This window comes from Chiloscyllium plagiosum, unplaced genomic scaffold (genome assembly GCF_037043375.1).
Source record: "Chiloscyllium plagiosum isolate Xiang-an unplaced genomic scaffold, Cpla_swu_hap1 HiC_scaffold_40, whole genome shotgun sequence".
NCBI lineage: Eukaryota > Metazoa > Chordata > Chondrichthyes > Orectolobiformes > Hemiscylliidae > Chiloscyllium > Chiloscyllium plagiosum.
The window spans coordinates 20,079,131-20,098,357 of record NW_028270178.1 but is presented as its reverse complement, the minus strand read 5'-3'; the positions used below and the strand labels follow the sequence as shown (position 1 = coordinate 20,098,357).

The following is a 19,227-nucleotide window of genomic DNA, read 5'->3' as shown; positions in this document are numbered from 1 at the left end:
TGTTTACTCTTCCAAGTGATTTTCTAAACACTAATTAAAAAAAAAACTTTCACAAAATTGAATCGACACTCTATCTCAACTTCAAAGTGCAACTTACAAACGTCCGACACCACTTTCCCAGTGTTCGGATAGAAGCGGATGCACTGGGAAAAGGCCAACCGTTTCTCCAATCCACCTGGTCTCACTCGCAAAAATCTACAGAATCAATGGCCAGACGTAAATGCTTCAGAGTTCTTTCACTGAATGCTGTGCGATGCACTTACAGTTGAACAGCCCAGTCATTGGGGGTGGGGAAGCTTCCAAGGACAGCCTGCCGTGTCAGAGGAGCTATACACATCTGCCACTGTGCGTTGGAGTTGTTCTGGGGACTGGGGCATCTTTATAGAACACAGAACATTACAGCGCAGTACAGGCCCTTCGTCCCTCGATGTTGTGCCGACCTGCCATACCAATCTGAAGCCCAACTAACCTACACTATTCCATGTACGGCCATATGCTTGTCCAATGACGACTTAAATGTACTTCAAGTTGGCGAGTCTACTACTGTTGCAGGCAAAGCATTCCATACCCTTACTACTCTCTGAGTAAAGAAACTATCTCTGACATCTGTCCTATATCTATCACCCCTCAATTTAAAGCTATGCCCCCTCATGCTCACCTTCACCATATTTGGAAAAAGGCTCTCCCTGTCCACCCTATCTAACCCTCAGATTATCTTATTTGTCTCTATTAAGTCACCTCTCAACCTTCTTCTAACGAAAACAGCCTCAAGTCCCTCAGCCTTTCCACGTAAGACCTTCCCTCCATACCAGGCAACATCCAAGTAAATCTCCTCTGTACCTTTTCCAAAGCTTCCACATCCTTCTTATAATGCGGTGACCAGAACTATACATAATACTGCAAGTGCAGCCGCACCAGAGTTTTGTACAGCTGTAGCATAACCTCATGGTTCCGGAACTCGATCCCTCTAATAATAAAACCTAAAACACTATATGCCTTCTTAATAACCCTGTCAACCTGAGTGGCAACTTTCAGGGATCTGTGTACCTGGACACAGAGATCTTTCTACTCATCTACACTACCAAGAATCTTACCATTAGCCCAGTACTTTGCATTCCAGTTACTCCGACCAAAGTGAATCACCTCACACTTGTCCGCATTAAACTCCATTTGCCACCTCTCAGCCCAGCTCTGCAGCTTATCTATGTCTCTCTGTAACCTACAACAGCCTTCGTCACTATCCACAACTCTACCGATCTTAGTATTTTCTGCAAATTACCATCCCACCCTTCTACACCCTCATCCAGGCCTTTTATAAAAATTATGAACAGTAGTGGACCCAACATCGACCCTTGAGGTACACCACTAGTAACTGGACTCCAGGATGAACATGTTCCATCAACCACCACCCTCTGTCTTCTTTCAGCAAGCCAATTACTGATCCAAACTGCTATATCTCCCACAATCCCTTTCCTCCGCATTTTGTACAATAGCCTACCGTGGGGAACCTTATCGAACATCTTGCTGAAATCCATATACACCACATCAACCGGTTTACTCTCATCTACCTGTTTGGTCACCTTCTCAAAGAACTCGATAAGGTTTGTGAGGCACGACCTATCCTTCACAAGACCGTGCTGACTATCCCTAATCAAATTATTCTTTTCTAGATGATTATAAATCTTATCTCTTATAACCTTTTCCAACACTTTACCAACAACTGATGTAAGGCTCACTGGTCTATAATTACCATGGTTGTCTCTACTCCCCTTCTTGAACAGGGGAACCACATTTGCTATCCTCCAGTCTTCTGGCACTATTCCTGTAGACAATGACAATTTAAAGATCAATGCCAAAGGCTCGGCAATCTCCTCCCTGGCTTCCCAGAGGATCCTAGGATAAATCCCATCCGGCCCAGGGGACTTCTCTATTTTCACACTCTGCAGGATTTCTAATACATCTTCCTTGTGAACCTCAATCCTACCTAGTCTAGTAGCCTGTACCTCAGTATCCTCGCCGACAACATTATCATTTTCTAGTGATTACTGTCAAAAAATATTCATTTTGTGCTTCCCCTATCTCCTCTGACTCCACACACAACTTCCCATACTATCCTCGATTGGCCCTAATCTAACTCTTTTTATTCCTTTATTCCTTCAATACCTATAGAAAGCCTTAAGGTTTACCCTGATGCTATCTGCCAACAACTTCTTATGTCTCCTCCTGGCTCATCTGAGCTCACTCTTTAGGTCTTTCCTGGCTACCTTGTTACCCTCAAGCGCCCTAACTGAGCCTTCACATCTCATCCTAACATAAGCAGGACTCCATGAGGACAGCAGTAAGCCTTTTCTATCTGGAGGTATTTTGTGTGAAGGGTGCACTGGCTGTTTGAGTTGGAATAGTTAATCCCGTGGAGCATGAGCATTAAATGCAGAGCGAACATTTATTGCCTCGTTAACTCTTAAAGAGCTCCAGTCTATTTCAGGGAGGGATACCTGTGATGCAGGGAGAGTCCAGTGGGGAGAATGAAAAGGTAGGGAAAAGACAGAGAATTTGTTTTGAGCAGAGGGAGATACGAGCAGTTCTCGGAGTCGCTCTGAGAAGTACTCGATCTCATCATTCTCTTGTCCATTGGGCTACGTTCCAGTGACAGTCCCACCAGAAGAGGGCAGTGCCTGGAACACCCACATGTAATCATCAGGCATCCCCAACCTTCAAAATCAGCACTTAAAATTCCCCAACACCAGGTTACAGCCTTACTGAAATACATATAGACTTCATCTAGCATCCTGCCCTTGTCACTTTATCAAAGAACTCTAATAAACTTGTGAGGCATGATCGCCCATGCACAAAGACATGCAGACTACTCCTAATCAAACCTGTCTTACCAAGCGCATGTGTATCTTATCTCTCAAAGTCTTCTCAAGTAACTTTGGGCAGCACGATGGCTCAGTGGTTAGACCTACAGCCTCATAGCGCCAGTGACCCGGGTTCAATTCCAGCCTCAGGTAACTCCTCTGTGTGGAGTTTGCACACTCTCCACGGGTTCCCTCTGGGTGCTCCAGTTTCCTTCTACAGGTCAGGTGAATTGGCTATGCTAAATTGCCCAAAGTGCATTCATTCAGAGGGAAATGGGTCTGGTGGATTAGATTAGATTACTTATAGTGTGGAAACAGGGCCTTCGGCCCAACAACTCCACACCGACCTGCCGAAGCGCAACCCACCCAGACCCATTCCCCAACATTTACCCCTTCACCTAACACTATGGGCAATTTAGCATGGCCAATTCACCTCACTCTGCACATTTTTGGATTGTGGGAGGAAACCAGAGTACACGGGGAGAAGATGCAAAATCCACACAGAGAGTCGCCTGAGGCGGGAGTTGAACCCGGGTCTCTGGCGCTGTGTGGCAGCAGCGCTAACCACTGTGTCACCGTGCCACCCACTCTTCAGAGGATTGATGTGGACTTGTTTGACCAAAGGTCCTGCTCCTACAGTGTAGGGAATCTAATCTAACTTACCCACCACAGACGTTGGACTACCTGGTGCGTGGTTTCTAGATTTTTCTTTTGTAATTTATCCATTCCTTAGCAAGAGCGTCAGGTAGATTCTGTGAAGCTAAAACTATCAAAGGAAAAAAGGATGCTTCTGTTTATATACCTTGATAAAGTAATTCCAGCTGCCATTTGTGAGCAGTATGAGATTGCATGAAAAACAGAGGTCTATTCAACCTTTCCACAATCGAAGATATCAGCTGGGAACAGACATACTGTACAAAGACAGAAAGTGACAACGTCACTGAAGATTAGAGGGGCAGTGCCGAGGGAGCGCTGCACTGTCGGAGGATCAGTAGAGGGAAAGCTGCATTGTGATAGAGTCAGTACTCCTGGTACAATCCAGAGCTGGTGAGGGGCCTGGTTTGTTGTCGACGTTAAAAGGGAAAATGGAGAAAGATTACATACGGGCTGCACCATGGTCTGAACCTCACAAGTGATGGTCCCAAGTTCAGACAAAGCACCCAGTAATTAGGAAGCCATTCCTGTTGTCTCTGTATCTCTTTCTTGCTTTGCCCTACTCAGCAATCCATGTTTGTTTTAATTTTATTAACCAGTACAAATTACAAACAGTTATCTGTGAACAGCAGTGTACAAGAAACAGCAAATTTACAGGGGAAAGGGGCAGACGTCCAAACCCCATCCTACAACCAGTTTACAGGGGAAAAAAAAAGGACAAACCTCAAATCTCACCTTATTATATCAAAATGGAAACAGTAAATGCATTCATAAAGACTGCCCGATAAACCAAACAATAAAGCAGTGCATATATCAGACATCCCTGGCAACCCAGCCTTCCAGCACAATGTTTATAAAAGTCTCCTTCAGCTACTCCCCTTGGTAATGAGACCACTCGACAGGGAAATCACTCCCAATCTCTGAGCTCCACCCTCAGTCTTTCAGCCTTTGTTCAGTTCTCCAACCTGGAGAGTGGGGGATAGTGCAGATTGCTGTGACAGATTGCCTCACCCCCTCTTTCCTTCTCTCTCTCTGACCCTGCATATCCTGCCACCTTTGCTTTTAATTTCCTGTAATTTTAATGACGAGGATTGCAGATAGAAATTGGTGCCCCATGAGGATCAGGGACTGGCTTTCGGCTTGGGATGGACAAAGTATTGCAGGGCGGCACGGTGGCTTAGTGGTTAGCACCACTGCCTCCCAGCACCAGTGACCCGGGTTCGATTCCAGCCTTGGGCGACTGTCTGTGTGGGGTTTGCATAGTCTCCCTGTGTCTGCGTGGGTTTCCTCCCACAATCCAAAGATGTGCAGGTTAGGTGAATTGGCCACGCTAAATTGCCCATAGGTGTTAGGTGCATTAGTCAGGGGTGAATGTAGGGGAATGTGTCTGGGTGGGCTGCTCTTCAGAGGGTTGGTGTGGACTTGTTGGGCTGAAGGGTCTGTTTCCTCACTGTAGGGAACCAAACCTAATCAAACTTTGACTAAATGTACTCCTCTCCCAAGGAGCCACGATGGGCTGAATGGCCATCTTGCACTTTCTATCATTCCACGTTTCCCAGCTTCTGTTGGTGTAAAGCTCTAATTCCCTCACACCGCCTCATGTCACATTGAGAGCTCACTGCCGATTGTATCCATGCCAAGTATCAGAGGCTGTGCAATAATATATCTGTGTTAACATGCTCCCTGCCTCAGGGTTCATTCTGTAGGTTTGGAACCCACATTTGCTCCATTGGCGATGAGGTTAACAGCGTGAGAAAATGAGAAGACAGAGTAACATGGAAAATGGGAGCAGGAATAGGCCATTTGGCCCCTCGAGCCTGATCTGCCACTCGTTTTGATCAGGGCTATTGTTCCAACTTAGGTCTCAGTTCCTGTTTTATTTCAAAACTGTACTTTATTCATAAAAATATCTTGATATCCGTACATACAGTCACTAAACAATTTGAGTCTGTACAGTAACATATGAATAAACAAAGAAACATTAGACTTTTGACTCAATCCAACAAATAAATTAATTGCATTTCTTACTTGCACAAGACTATATCTACATACATTTAAGGCACTGGGGAGGGGGTGATAACTGAACAGACCCCCATTTATCTTTAGCTGAATGGCCTCAGACAGTGGTCTTTCCCCACTGTGCCTTGGTGGTAGCTGCCCTAAGCTTTTAGTGCACCCCCTCAGCACGTTACCCTGCATCTTGGACTATGCCAGTCTACAACACTCGGCCAGGGTCAACTCCTAGCTCTGAAAGACCAAAGAGCATCTTTCAGCAGGTGGATGGTCCTCTGGGTGCAGTCGCTAGTTGTCTCGGTGTGTGTCCTGGGGAACAGACAGGGTCCCATGTCACAGAGCTGCTCACGACAAACCTCTCTCCAGACTTCCTTCGCAAAGACACATTCCAAAAAAAGGAAGAAGCGGGAGCAAATTCCTGCAGATGTTGGAATCTGTTCCGAAAACAACAAATGGAGATCACAGTGGGTCAAACAGCATCAATGGGGAGAGCAAGCGGACATCGAGTCTAGATGACTCTTCTGACATTCAGAATGAGCTGTGAGACAGTCTCTACCTCAACTCAAGGTCAGCGGCTGGTGGTGCAGAAAGTCTGGGCAAATTTTGAACACTCAACATCTATTGTATAAATTGTGTCTATTTTGTGTTTTTTCTCGTCACTTGTCGACGCGGAGTATACCACTTTACAGCTGCACCACAGCCAGATGTTACTAGGACATTCAGGGGTTATAAAACCAACAGGTTAGCTACCTCATATTCACATCGTCTGTTGTGTTTAGTGAAAATTTTAATTTACACCCAACTGCCCACCACCTTACGGTGCTAAAAATACTCTACTTTATTGCTAAAATTTTTAAAGTTTTAAATATTTTAAGCAATAAAAGTGTTTTAATAATCTTAAAACTATAACTAAATTTAAAACTAAAACTATATTCCTAAAATAAAGAGAGCCTACAAGAAGGCCATCATATGTCCACATAAATCTGGTGTATCCCCAACGTCAGAGATATCGTAAGGCTGGATATATTGCGGACAAATGGCTTAGTTAGTTATACCCAGCAACTTCATCAACATATTTTTATCACACCATTTCCTTCTAGCTCCTACGACAAAACCATAAAAGAATACATTGGCCCCTTTCGAAAGGTCCAGTATCACCTTCTCCAAATGCTGATATTTCACCGACTTCTCCAACCAAGCTTGTTTAAGTGAGTCGTTTTCCTTTTCAAAACATACTGTGATGGCCCCCAGCACCGCCTGACCATCCTTAAACAGAATTAAAGTCGGGTATCCATAACTTCCGGTCAGCATCTTTTAAAATGGGCTTCAACAAAAATTGTCCATCAATTCTTCTGAACAAGTTGGGTTCAAACATCAGCTATGTTATTGCGATTCTTTATCCTCATGTTTTTTTTTTACTGAAATTATCATCCAGAGAAGTGAGGAATCGTTTCAACTGCCAAATTAAATAATACAAACTGCAGGTGATGTAAAAGGTCCTCCATAAGAGAAAGTAGTCCTTCATAGATTTGTCCTTAACAGAATTGTTTTAATAGCTCTGGATGTTCTCATACACAATAATCTTTTAGTCCAGGCAGGAGATATATTGTTGTTTTTAAAATAATGGATGCCCAACCCTTGGCAAGGCAGTGTCACAAAATTCTGTAATCCGGTTTCTCCATTTACCATAAATGTTGTTAATATCTTCCACTAGCTCTTAACTCTCCATAACTTGGGTACTTGGAGCGCCAACGGACAGGCCAATTATTTGAGGATCCCAAGTTTCACAAATTCGTCAGCTGACTCAATTCTGCCAAATTTTTGACATTCTAGAATCATTAAAACGGAACGAGGCTTGTAAAATCTCAATCGGGAGCTCTTTGAAAAGCTTCATATTTCCACAAAACTGCAATCGGTATTAGTATTGCTAATTTATTTAATCCTAACCCACTCTCTCTGTTCTGTGCATATAAAATGCCATCTGTTACAGATTGTGGAAAGTGTAAAACTTCCTTAATAAAACCCCTAATTATCAAATCTAAATTTATTTAGATCATTTTGAGAAGCTTCCAATAATGTGAGATAATAGTACAACCTTGGAATAAAATTAGTTTTAAAAACCTTTTGTAGTGGTTTTAAAAGGCGATTTCTTTAGGTTTGCTATTCAATCTCTCAGCAATTCTTCCGAATTGGATGTACCTATTCCCACCCATGGAGCTATTTTCACCCAGAGATATTTTTCTGTATTACCTGGCTATATATACTGTATTTCATTATTAAGACTCCAGTTTTTCCTACTATTATAAATAAACATTTTATTCTTTAAACAAAAATGGATCCCTTTCGTTTTTCTCACGTTCGCCCTGTATTATCACCGAACGTTTGCACTAATTTAAGATTATAAGACATTTCTTCATAGGTTCAACTTTAGCCTACATGCATGACATTGCCTTATGTTGCACAATGATGCCTTTCAAGATCAGGATCTAAAAAGATCCCTTTGGTACTCTCTTCCAATGAACGAATGAGGGGGATCTAACGCTTATATTAAAAAGGAATGGGTGATAACGAATCACCCTGTTTCATGCCTTTTAAAGATCTCTATTTTATTAGCTTTGCATCTATATCCTTTTAAATTTGTAATTATTTTAACAAATTCTGTTGGGACAGAATCTATTTAGGGCTTTAATAATATCCTTATGACCAACTGAATCAAAAGCTTTAGCTAAATCAATAAATACATTAGCTAATACTTATTTTTTCTTCTTCAATCCTTTAATAATATTACTCAAGATTTTAATATTTTGGTCATGACCCAAAACTCCTGCAAGGAATCATTTTTGTCGCTTATTTAATCCAATTATTCCACTTAGCCTTTTAGCCATTATTCTAGTAAAGATCCTGAGTAAAAAGGCCCAACTGTTATCGACCTCCAGTTATCTATTTCTTTCAATTCTTCTTTATCATTAGTTTTAGGTATTAGTGTTGTTCTATTAATTTTCATGCAATATTCCTGATTGTTCGTAGCCAAATTGAGAACAGACAACCTTGGAAGTGTTTTATTGCCTGCGTTATACATGGCCATTATATCTTTCATCTCCATACCATCCAGCCCTGCTGTGGTTTTTGGGTCGATCACTTTCAGGGCCTGATCGACTTCATCCACAGTTATTGGCCGGACTGTGGGATAATTTGGTTGTTTACTTCCTCCTTAATATTTTGCAAGTTTTGTAATATTTGCTTCATCATTAGGCATTGATTATTTGTGACGGAAGAACTCGTCGAGTTCCTCTTCGTAAGGGGGCACATACTATCAACAGGAGCTCCCAATATTTCCCTTGCTAAGGACTGCCTTTTATATTTAAACAGCGTTTGCATTTGCCTAAATCTACTTTTCCTTTTTACAAGTCTCCTTCTTGCGTTATTCGTCTGGGAGTTATTTGCTTTCCATTTGATAAGCTAGTCATAATTTTGTCCGTTTTGTTATTTCCCTTTCCCACATTACACTTATTTTTAGCAATATTATCTTCTATTTGGCCCAACAGGTCATTTAGAGTTTTTCCAATCGTGTCCCTTTCTCCATCTTTATTCTCAGTAAGCAGCTTTAATTTGTATCTCCTCTAGATTTATTAATCTCTCTTACACTTCACTTTCTTGTTCCTTATTATCAGCATGCCCTCGTTCGATTTCTTTGTCATCTTCCTTGTCCTCTATTCCTTTTACTACTACTCTGCTTAGCTAAAAACAAAAATCTTTTATCAGAAAGTTGTTTACGCATTTTATTCTTCAACTGTTCCGCTATCATTTTATGCCACCAGAATATGGCTTCTCCAGGTTTTGTAACATCATTACCTCCACACTGGACCGAATTCCTTGTTTATTCTTATTTTGACTATTACTCTTCTTACTAACATTTTAGCTTCTTTTAGTAGTTCTTAGGGCAGCATGTTTATGTCTCAGGCTGCCCCAAATCTACAGCGGTCGAAAACGCAAGGGGACATCTTTCACACTAGAAGACCCCATTCAATTGCATTGCTTTTTTGCCTGTCCATTTGGGATAATGACAAGCTACAGCATGGTAGCGGTTTTCCCCAAACACACTTATCACGCCCTGATTGAATATTTTCAAAAAAAAAAAGTCCAATTCTATTAAACACATTGTGACAAGAATCACATTTAAAATTATCTAAAGGCACACTTTATAATTAGGTCTAATTTATCTTCATTTTCAGCTGGATTTATAACCAATGGCTCTACTGGAATGTTAGACTCCTTGCTTTCAAGCTCTCTTGCAAAATTAAAAAAGCCCTTTAAAATTAGAGTTGTTATAAAAAAGTCTTAGTTATTAAAAGACCAGAGTCTTGGAGGAAGCTTCTCCTTTGACTGCATCAAATTTCCATTTTGATTCTCACTATTCAAAATGGCTTCCTCGTGCCTGATCGAAGAAACTCATATTGAGAGAATATCAAAAAAGGTCTCTTCCATCTGGGTTTGCACGGACAATTGAATTAATTTATGGCAAGAACGCTTTACACGCAATGCCATCGTAAGCATTCGTGCAGGGCAGTTGTTTCCCCGGTTGTCCACCTGTGGGATATTAGGTAAAGCAGTGTTACTTCTGCAATCATAATTGCTTATGCAAGGTGAATGAACTAACCTACACCAGTGTATAATTGTTTCAGCAAAGAGCTGAGTTAGCTAAAATGTGCATTCAAGAATGGAACGTGTCTGCAAACAATGGAAGATGTTACAGACAAATAGATAAGTTGAAAAAGAACATCAAGATATTCCAAGCTCAGCAAATTTCCCTTATGCCAGCACTGAAGCAAGCCAAGTCACTTATAGGGGAGGGGGGGGGGGGGGGGGGGGGGGGGGAGAGGGAGGGAGAGCGGGGGGGGGGGTTGTCCGGCTTGGAGTAGGGGGAGAAGTAAACAAGGGCGGAGCGCAGCTGGGCAGGGGCAGAACACAATAAGGAATAGATAGATTTGAAGGCCAATGAGGTAAACGGGGAAGTACCGAGAATTTAAACTGTAAAAAAAAAAAAATTGTGGAGTAAGGGGTGGCTACTTACTAGTCACCCCTTCTTGCAAGAACATTTCAATAAAATTCGCTGCTTCAGAATTTGACTCGGACTGAAATTTGTGAGCTGTTTCTCTCACACCCAACTGGAAAAAGGGAGAATTAAACTTGAGCCATTCTATCAGTAATCTTTTCTGAACTATCCTAAGACAAAAAGACCCGAAGGGTCAACAGCCATTTCATATTCCTTCTCTAGTCGTATTCGTCAAACTGGATTGAGTATTAGGGTCAAGGCTGGAAAAGCACAGCAGGTCAGGCAGCATCAGAGGAGTAGGGGGAGAAAAAAAAAACCATTTCGGGCAAAAGCCCTTCATCAGGAAACCTCACTTTCGCCCTGGATTGAGTAATACTCTAGCAACGGTCTGACATAAGTTAAAACCACTCAATGCCGATTAAAATTTGACTAACAGATATAAAAACAGCATTAAAACAGTTTAAAAACTAGTCAGCCATTAAAACGAGCTTCCTCTACCAGGTCGTTACCAGGGGGAACCACATGAAGGTTTGACCAACTCTATAGGCGACAATACGTAAAAACAATGGAGAGGTGACTTCACAAGAATATTGTTGGGAGACCCAAACAAAACAGTAGTCACATCCCATCCCCCCCCCCCCCCATCCATTAAGGAACGCACATGTAATACACTTCTCAACACCAGCCAAACAGTGCTTTGGTACTAGTCTGAAAGTTCTGATGATGAGTCTGCTCAGGGAACAGCCTGACAAGATCCACCATCTACTCTTCCCACAAGGTCTCGCAATGTGCCGTTCCCGCTACCCCTGTGGTCAAATGTATTCCTCTTTGCAAATTTCTCCACAGAGGACTGGTGACACAAAGGACTAATTGGAGTGTTCCAGGGTAATGAGGCCAGTCTCATCCTCCAGAATACCGGGGAAAGGTAGAACCTCAGTATGTATTGGCACATGGTGTTTGCATACAGGGTCTATGCACAGCTTGATGCTGCTGCACATAAAAGGTAGCTGTCAGGGTAAGGGTGGTGTTGGGTACGCACTCCCCTCACCTTATCCAGAGTTTTGCACTTAGTGTCCCTGTGGACACTGTTCATCTTTGACCTCCAGATGAAGTGCAAGATGGTTATTACAACTGCCCACGTTCTGGCAATGGGCCAGACCGGTGCCACCTGCAACAAAGTGAATGCCTCACACCTGATGACCAGGTTTTAACGATGATGGAAGAGGGAGTGGTGCTCCCGAAAGCCCGGTCTCAGTTTCACTTGGGCGGTGTGAATCCCAAGTTTTTGCCCATGCTTGGGCCTCTCCACACCAGGTAACCTGTCCTGATGGCGAAGAGGATAAAAGAACAAGGCCTCACTCTTGCATTGGATTCCCTGGGCCCCTGAGGGCAGTTTGAACTGGTCACAGATGCTGAGTCTAGGCACAGACAGTGGGTCAGTAGAATTTGGTGATGTCGTCCACGTACGGGGAGGCTTTGACTTGCAGGCCTCTGCTGCCTGGAATAGTTCCCCCGCTCAGGCTCACATCCTTCCTGACAGACTCAGCAAACTCTCTGTACAACACACAAACAAGGCAGGAGAGAATGGGCAGCCCCGCCAGACTCTGGATCTGATCGGGAAGCTTTATGATTCCCAAGCATTGATCGAGACCGCATGAACGATGTCGGCGCAGAGCAGTCGGATTCAGTTGCGGATTCCCTCCCCACTTTGGACAGCACGTCCCATGTGTAGGTGTACAATATCCTGTCAAAGGTCTTCTCCTGGTCCAGGCTGCTGAGGCAGGAGGCCACTCCCCTGTCCTGCACGTAGACGATCGTATCCGAGAGCCTTGCACTCCTCAGATTGTTCTCCACGGTACAGCACAGGTTTGGTCGGGGTGAATCACTGATCCCAGAGAAGACCTGACCTGGTTGGCGATGACCTGAGACAGGATTTTGTAGTCTGCATTCAACAGTCAGACTGTTAGAACTTGGCAACCAATTGGAGAAGTGCAAAGCTCTCAGGAATACGACCACCTACGTACAGGGCAGGGGTGTGGACCGAGCAGAGGACAACTCGGCCGGTAAGCTGCCACTTCTGGGAGTTTAAATTCTTTTCGAATGACTCGAGGACCTTGGTCAGCTCATGCAGAGATAATGGCTGGTCCAACATCTCCTACCTTCTGCTGTCAAATTCCTGCATGACAGAAGACAGGATTGTGCTATCTGTGGGCTTCTTGTTGTGCAGTCTGACATAAAAGGATTTGCTGATCCTCTGCTCTGTGGGACATATGCCACCAGCAGGCCCTGGCTAATGACATTATACTTCTGATGGGTAGCATGTGCAAATCCACGAGAAAGGGTGCCATCACCCTCACCTACAAGCAGAAAGGAGAGAGAGAGGGAGGAAATTAGAAATTGGCAACCAATCTTACTGCTCGCGTTACTATGTACTGCATTTTGACCTTTCCCCGGTGTTGCGAAGGATGGGACCGGCCAAGTAGTTGGACTGTTTCATATCACCTCCCCTTCGTGGAGAAATTTCCAAAAGGAAAACCAAAAACCTTTGACCACAAGTCAAGCAGGAACTGGTCAGCACACAGCATGCTCGAGATGCTGCAGGAAAAGGAGAGGGTAGATCCTAGAATACCTAAAGTGTGGAGCAGGCCGTTCGGCCTGTTGCATCTATACTGACCCTCTGAAGAGCATCCCACCTCCTGCTATCCCTGTAACCTTGCATTTCCCATGGCCAAGTCACCGAGGCTGCACATGCCTGGACACTATGGGTTATTTAGCATGGCTAATCCTCCTCATACACACACACAGTCAGAGATATACAGAGGAATCGCGATTATCCGAAGAACACAGGTGGGGAGTATTTTGTCCGGTTAATTGAATGCCTCATAACAGTTGAGCCAAGCATTAGGATCTTGCGATGTTGCTGGATAAGAGAGATTCCTCTGCACCAGATTTTGAAGAGCGCACGACACAGAGTCGAACAGTTATTTTACAAATTCCTACTTTGGAAATAAAACCAGTCTGGCTCCAGAGTGAGACGCAAACAGACTTGAAACAAGGCCTCACACCTAAAGTGCATTGTCTAACTGAGGGGGTCAACTTTATTCTGATAAAACCTGAAGTTATCCCGGGGCATGGATTTACATTTTAATTAAAACCTGCACCTCCATTTTAACTGATTAAAAGACTTAATAGCCATCAAGATTTGTTCAATAGATGCGCATAAGTTGTATGACCCTTTGATCCTTTACTTAAATTCCATGTCTGATGTATCCTCTCTCACTAGCTGCCTCAAGCAGCAGCTGGGGTTCCGAAAGCTTGCAGTTTCAAATTAAACTGCTGGATGATAACCCTATGTGGTGTGATTTTTGACGTTGTAACAATAATGTATTTGGAGAGAAGAGTGCGTTGGGAGAAGAGATATAAAATACAGACACTCGACTATTCACAAAGATTCATATCAATTTGTTGTCAGGCATTCAATTAACCAAACAAAATACTCCCTGCCTGTGTTCTTCGGATAATCGCGATTCCTCTGTATATCTGACTGTATGAGGTGGATTAGCCATGCTAAATAACAGTGTCCAGGTACGTGCAGGCTAGGTGGCTTAGCCATAGTTAGCTAAGTAGCAGCAGCTCAGATATAACACTTCAGTGAATCAGTCAAGTATATCAACCACGACAATCGAGGACATGATGTTTATACAAAAGGGGACTGGACATTTTTAGGTTGTGGAGACATAGTCCTACCTTGTTTTTTTTTTTAAAAAAAAAGATATTAAACAAGTTAGATACTCCCCGATCATAAAAATCAAATTGTCATCAACGGGGGGGCAATGGTGGCGATATCAGTACACAATGAGAGCAGAGACGTAGGCCATGTTCTGGGGACCTGGGTTTCAATGCTGCTAGCCACTGTCTGGGACGGGGTGGGAGAAGGTGGGGTGCATCATAGTCTTGAAGGGGTTGGAGAGTGAACACCGTCTGACTGGGGGTTTTCTCAGGTGGTGAGAGTGTGAGTGAGAGGGAGGAGGAGATATTGTCTAAGGGAGTGGGTATGCTTTGAGGTGTTGAGGGAGCACGGTCTTGTGTTTAAAGGGTGTGGTAGATGAAAGGGGTAAAATGAATTTCCCTAAACATTTCCTCAAGACTCCCAAGTGCATTGTAATTTGAGTCGGAGGCCACTTCCCATTTCAGAAGATTTGGGACTTTGAAGACAATTAAAAGTCACACGAGCATGTGTCGTAAACACGGTTTGGAGGAAAACTTAACACCATCGTCGTTTGTTGCATGGAGAGGATTGCGGTAAACGGGTAGATCCAACATGCCATTTGCAATCACTGTCTGTTCCCCTGCAGTAGTTATCATTCGAGATCAAGTTCAGTCCTGGGAGAAATCACCCCATCAGAGCTTCCTCTACACTTGTAACGTATCATTGTTCCTTCTGCTCCAACAATCTCCGTTCAGGTACAGCTCACTGGACGCTTGGCTGAAGAGGAGGGAGAAGGAAGTGAACACAGTGGGGGTGAATCTGAGCAGACTGGAAGGGGTGGAGGTTGTGACCCAGAGCCAGTTAGACACAATCCTGGTGGACCCAATGATTAAATTTGTCATTTGCTTCAACTTTAACTCTTTGGGGGAGACAGATGTTTATCTTCAGGAACTCTCCGAATACCTCAAGGCTCCACGAAATGGGACAGAACCAAGCGGGGCAATGCGAGATGACACTGGTTTGATGTAGCATCAGTGTTGAAACTATTGAGAGGTGTGCAATGTTTCTTGTGCAAGTAGAAAGTCCAAAAGTACACACGGCTGCAAGTTTACAAGGTTTTTTTTTCAAATAAAGGGGTGAGAAGAGATTACTTGGGGCATCCGTTTTCACACAGAGGTGGAATTGTGAAGACAGAGGACAGCAGACAGCCAGAACCCAGAAGGCACAGGAGTGGCCAGTTACAGTGTAGCATAATACCTCCACAGTCCAACAAAGTCTCTGGAAACGACACTGAGCCAGTGCTGATGGCCAGTGTGGGGTACAGGAACATTGAAAACCTGGGTGGAGACCCACAGCAATGCTGAGAGCTTTCCGTTGTGTGGGGATAACCCAGACAATGTATAATCATTCAGCTCCTCCCACATGAGCGCCTGCAGCATGGGTCTTGGCCAGTAAGCCCATTGCTTGGATCTGCACCCTTCCTGCCAATGCCAGTCAGGTGACCATGTATGACTCAAACCTATAAATCACTCACCGTCTCCTGGGCCCATCCATTCCAGGTTAGCAATGGGGTGAAGACAGAGTGGTGAATAGGGGCAGCACAGTGGCTCAATAGTTAGCACCGCTGCCTCACCATGCCAGGGACCCAGGTTTAATTCCACCCTCGGGCAATTGTGTGGAAGTTTGCACATTCTCCCTGTGTCTGGGTGAGTTTCCTCCCACAGTCCAAAGATGTGCAGGTAAAGTGAACTGTCCATGCTAAATTGCCCATAGTGTTAGGTGCATTAGTCAGAGGGATATGATTCTGGGTGGGTTACTCTTTGGAGGGTCGGTGTGGGCTGGTTGGGCCAAATGGCCTGTTCCCACACTGTAGGAAATCTGGGCTCAGAGATTGGGCAACGAACCAAGCGTGAAATGTGTAAGCAACCTGAGACCCGTTATGAAATACAGACTCTGGGCATCTATTGTGACCGCACAGGGGCCAGAGCTCCGAGTGAGGAGGTAAGGGACAAAGACACTTCATGAGAAAGAGGCCTACAGACTGGGCTCCTGTTCCTTCCCATCTACCAGACAAAGTGCGAGCCCAAATAAGGCACACAGTGAAGATTACAAAAGGTTCATTCAGGACTAGACATCGAGCAATCACCCTTCTGGAGGAGAGGGCAAACTCAAAAGGAGGGTCTCCACCCCCCCTTCACTCAGATCATTCTGGGATGATATCAGGGGGCAGTTTCTCTCACACAGATTGGAAATCTAGAATATTCTTGGTAGTGGGGTCCAAATGGGGGAAAAAAAAATCAAAACAGAGAGGGAGATTTTTTTGGGGTAAGGGTGTTATGATTTAAATAACCAATCTCAGTACACATACTGATCAGCTGTCATTTTAAGGCTGATCTCCTTCTGACAAATTGTACGGTGATGGCTTCAAATAAAATGTGTGTGATCGTGACAAGATTGTCTGTTGGTTATTGATCTGTCAGCTGCCATGTCAACAGGAGATGCCTATAACAATCACCCAATTCTATTAATGCAGATGAGGAAATTTCTAGGCTCAGAGTCATGGAGAAGGAGAAGCAGAGGCGACCCCCCCACCCCCCCTTGCCCTCAGGCCTGCCACGGTGGAAGTAAAAAAAAAAGAGGTAGCGCCCTGAGCGAGATCTGAAAACCCTCATGGCCAATGGACAAGAATTGAGTTCTGTTACTGAAGTCACGCACTTAAGGAAAAACTTTACCACCGGGGTGCACCATCTAGAAGGAGGCTCCATGCAAAGAGTCTGAAGGCAGAAAGTAACCACCTGCGTACAGAGACGCACCAGCGGCTGAGCAAGAACACTTATTTGCATGTCAAAATAGTGCAGTTTCAGAGATCAGTTGCAGTGTGAAATCACACCAACCATTCAATTAATTAATAAGCAGCTGATGTGCTAGGAGCTCTTGAGGCACAGTGGTAGTGTCCCTACATCTAAAATAGATGACCCAGCATCAATCCCACCTACTCCAGAGGGACATAGTGACATCTCTAAAGATAATATCTAAACAAACAAAAAACAAATAATAGCAGATCAGCTACCCTTCTCTGTTTTGGCTGAGATGAGGCTTCCGACCCACAGTGATGTGGTTGTCTTGGCCAAACTAGTGACTCAGTTCAATGGCAATTAGGGATGGCCGATAAATGGTGGTTAACCTAGAGATCCCAACAATTCATGAACCAAAAAAGTAACACAGATAGGGCCAGGCAGTGAGCTGCCACCACGAGCTGCTCAACATGTGAATACAGTGTCATATACCAGACTCAATCAGCAGTGACTGTAAATTGACAAATACATAGCCCAGTTTGAGCAAAGTCATAGAGATCTACAGCATGGAAACAGACCCTTCGGTCTAACCAGTCCATGCTGAACAGATATCCCAACCCAATCTAGTCCCACCCACCAGCACCCAACCCATATCCCTCCAAACCTTTTCTATTCATATACCCATCCAAATGCCTCTTAAAATATTGCAATTGTACCAGCCCCCACCACATCTTCTGGCAGCTCATTCCAAACACATACCACCCTGAGTGAAAATGTTGCTCCTTAGGTCTCTTTTATATCTTTTCCCCTCTCACCGTAAACCTATGCCCTCTAGTTCCAAACTCCCCCCACCCCAGGGAAAAGTCTTTGCCTGAGCCCTGCCTTTGGAATAGATTATTCATATTCATTAATCCATCACCATTAAGTATTACTGCAGAGTTCTGGCAAACCTGCAAGGTAAAAACAAAGTTAAAAAAACACACACCAGGTTGAAGAAGGGCTTATGCCCAAAACATCGATTCTCCTGCTCCTTGGATGCTGCCTGACCTACTGCACTTCTCCAGCAACACATTTTTCAACTCTGACCTCCAGTATCTGCAGTCCTCACTTTCTCCTAACACCAGATTATAGTCCAACAGGTTAAATTGGCTAGACTATAACCTGGCATTGTATGATTTTTAACTTTGTACACCCCAGTCCAACACCAGCACTTCCAAATCAAGACAAAAAACAAGGACTGCAGATGCTGGAAACCAGATTCTGGATTGGAGTGGTGGTGCTGGAAAAGCACAGCAGTTCAGGCAGCATCCCAGGAGCAGGAAAATTCGACATTTCAGGCAAAAGCCCTTGTTCAGGAATAGAGGCAGGGAGCATGAAGGGTGGAGAGATAAGTGAGAGGAGGGGGTGGGGGTGGTAAAAGACATTGCCTGAGCCCTGCCTTTTGGATAGATTATCCATGTTTCTTAATCCATCGCCATTAGGTGTTATTGCGGAGTTCTGGTAAATTTGTAAAAACAGGTTTCACAGGAACAACAGCAGGCTGGCCATTCAGCCCCTCAATAAGGTGTGGGATCTGCAGCATCACTCCATTTAACTGCTCAATGAAAAATACACACCCACCCACTGTCCATCTCAGAGTTATATTAAACAACTGACCTGACACAGAGCAGCGTTCGAGGGAGAGAATCCCAAACCAGACCAACTCTTCCCGGGGACATTAACACAGACCACCACCTGCTCGATCAGGCGGCGCCATTTTAGCTTCAGGACCCGCGCACGCGCCGTCCGCACTGGCCCAGGCCCCGCCCCCGCGCCCATCGCCCCCCCCGAGGCAACGGCCCAGCCCAGCCCCCGCCCTCGCCCCGCCCCCTCATTAGACCCCGCCCCCGCGCGCGAGCCCTTCGTCTCCCCAAGAGGCAACAGCCCAGCCCAACCCCAGCCACTTCCCACGCCCCGCCCCCTGATTAGGCCCCGCCCCCAGCCACTTCCCCGCCCCGCCCCCGCGCGCGAGCCCTTCGTCTCCCCAAGAGGCAACTGCCCAGCCCAACCCCCGCCCCGCCCCCTCATTCGGCCGTGCCCCCAACGGCTCCACTCATTCTCCGCCCAAACCCCTCAGTTCCCCCCAACCATTCCTGACGCAGAGCT

General features: G+C 44.8%; 1 long non-coding RNA gene across 2 annotated transcripts; it reads right to left on the bottom strand.

Annotated features, from left to right (window-relative positions):
* Positions 1-5,386: 5,386 nt before the first annotated feature.
* LOC122544094 (uncharacterized) lies at positions 5,387-18,856 on the bottom strand. Of its 2 annotated transcripts, XR_006310268.2 has the most exons (3): positions 18,739-18,849; positions 12,738-12,935; positions 5,387-5,959 (listed from the first exon to the last, which is right to left on the bottom strand). It is a non-coding gene; the product is annotated as an uncharacterized LOC122544094 (long non-coding RNA). The 2 variants fall into 2 exon arrangements; XR_015753884.1 differs by lacking the exon at positions 12,738-12,935 and having other exon boundaries at positions 18,739-18,856.
* Between the last annotated feature and the right edge of the window lie 371 nt (positions 18,857-19,227).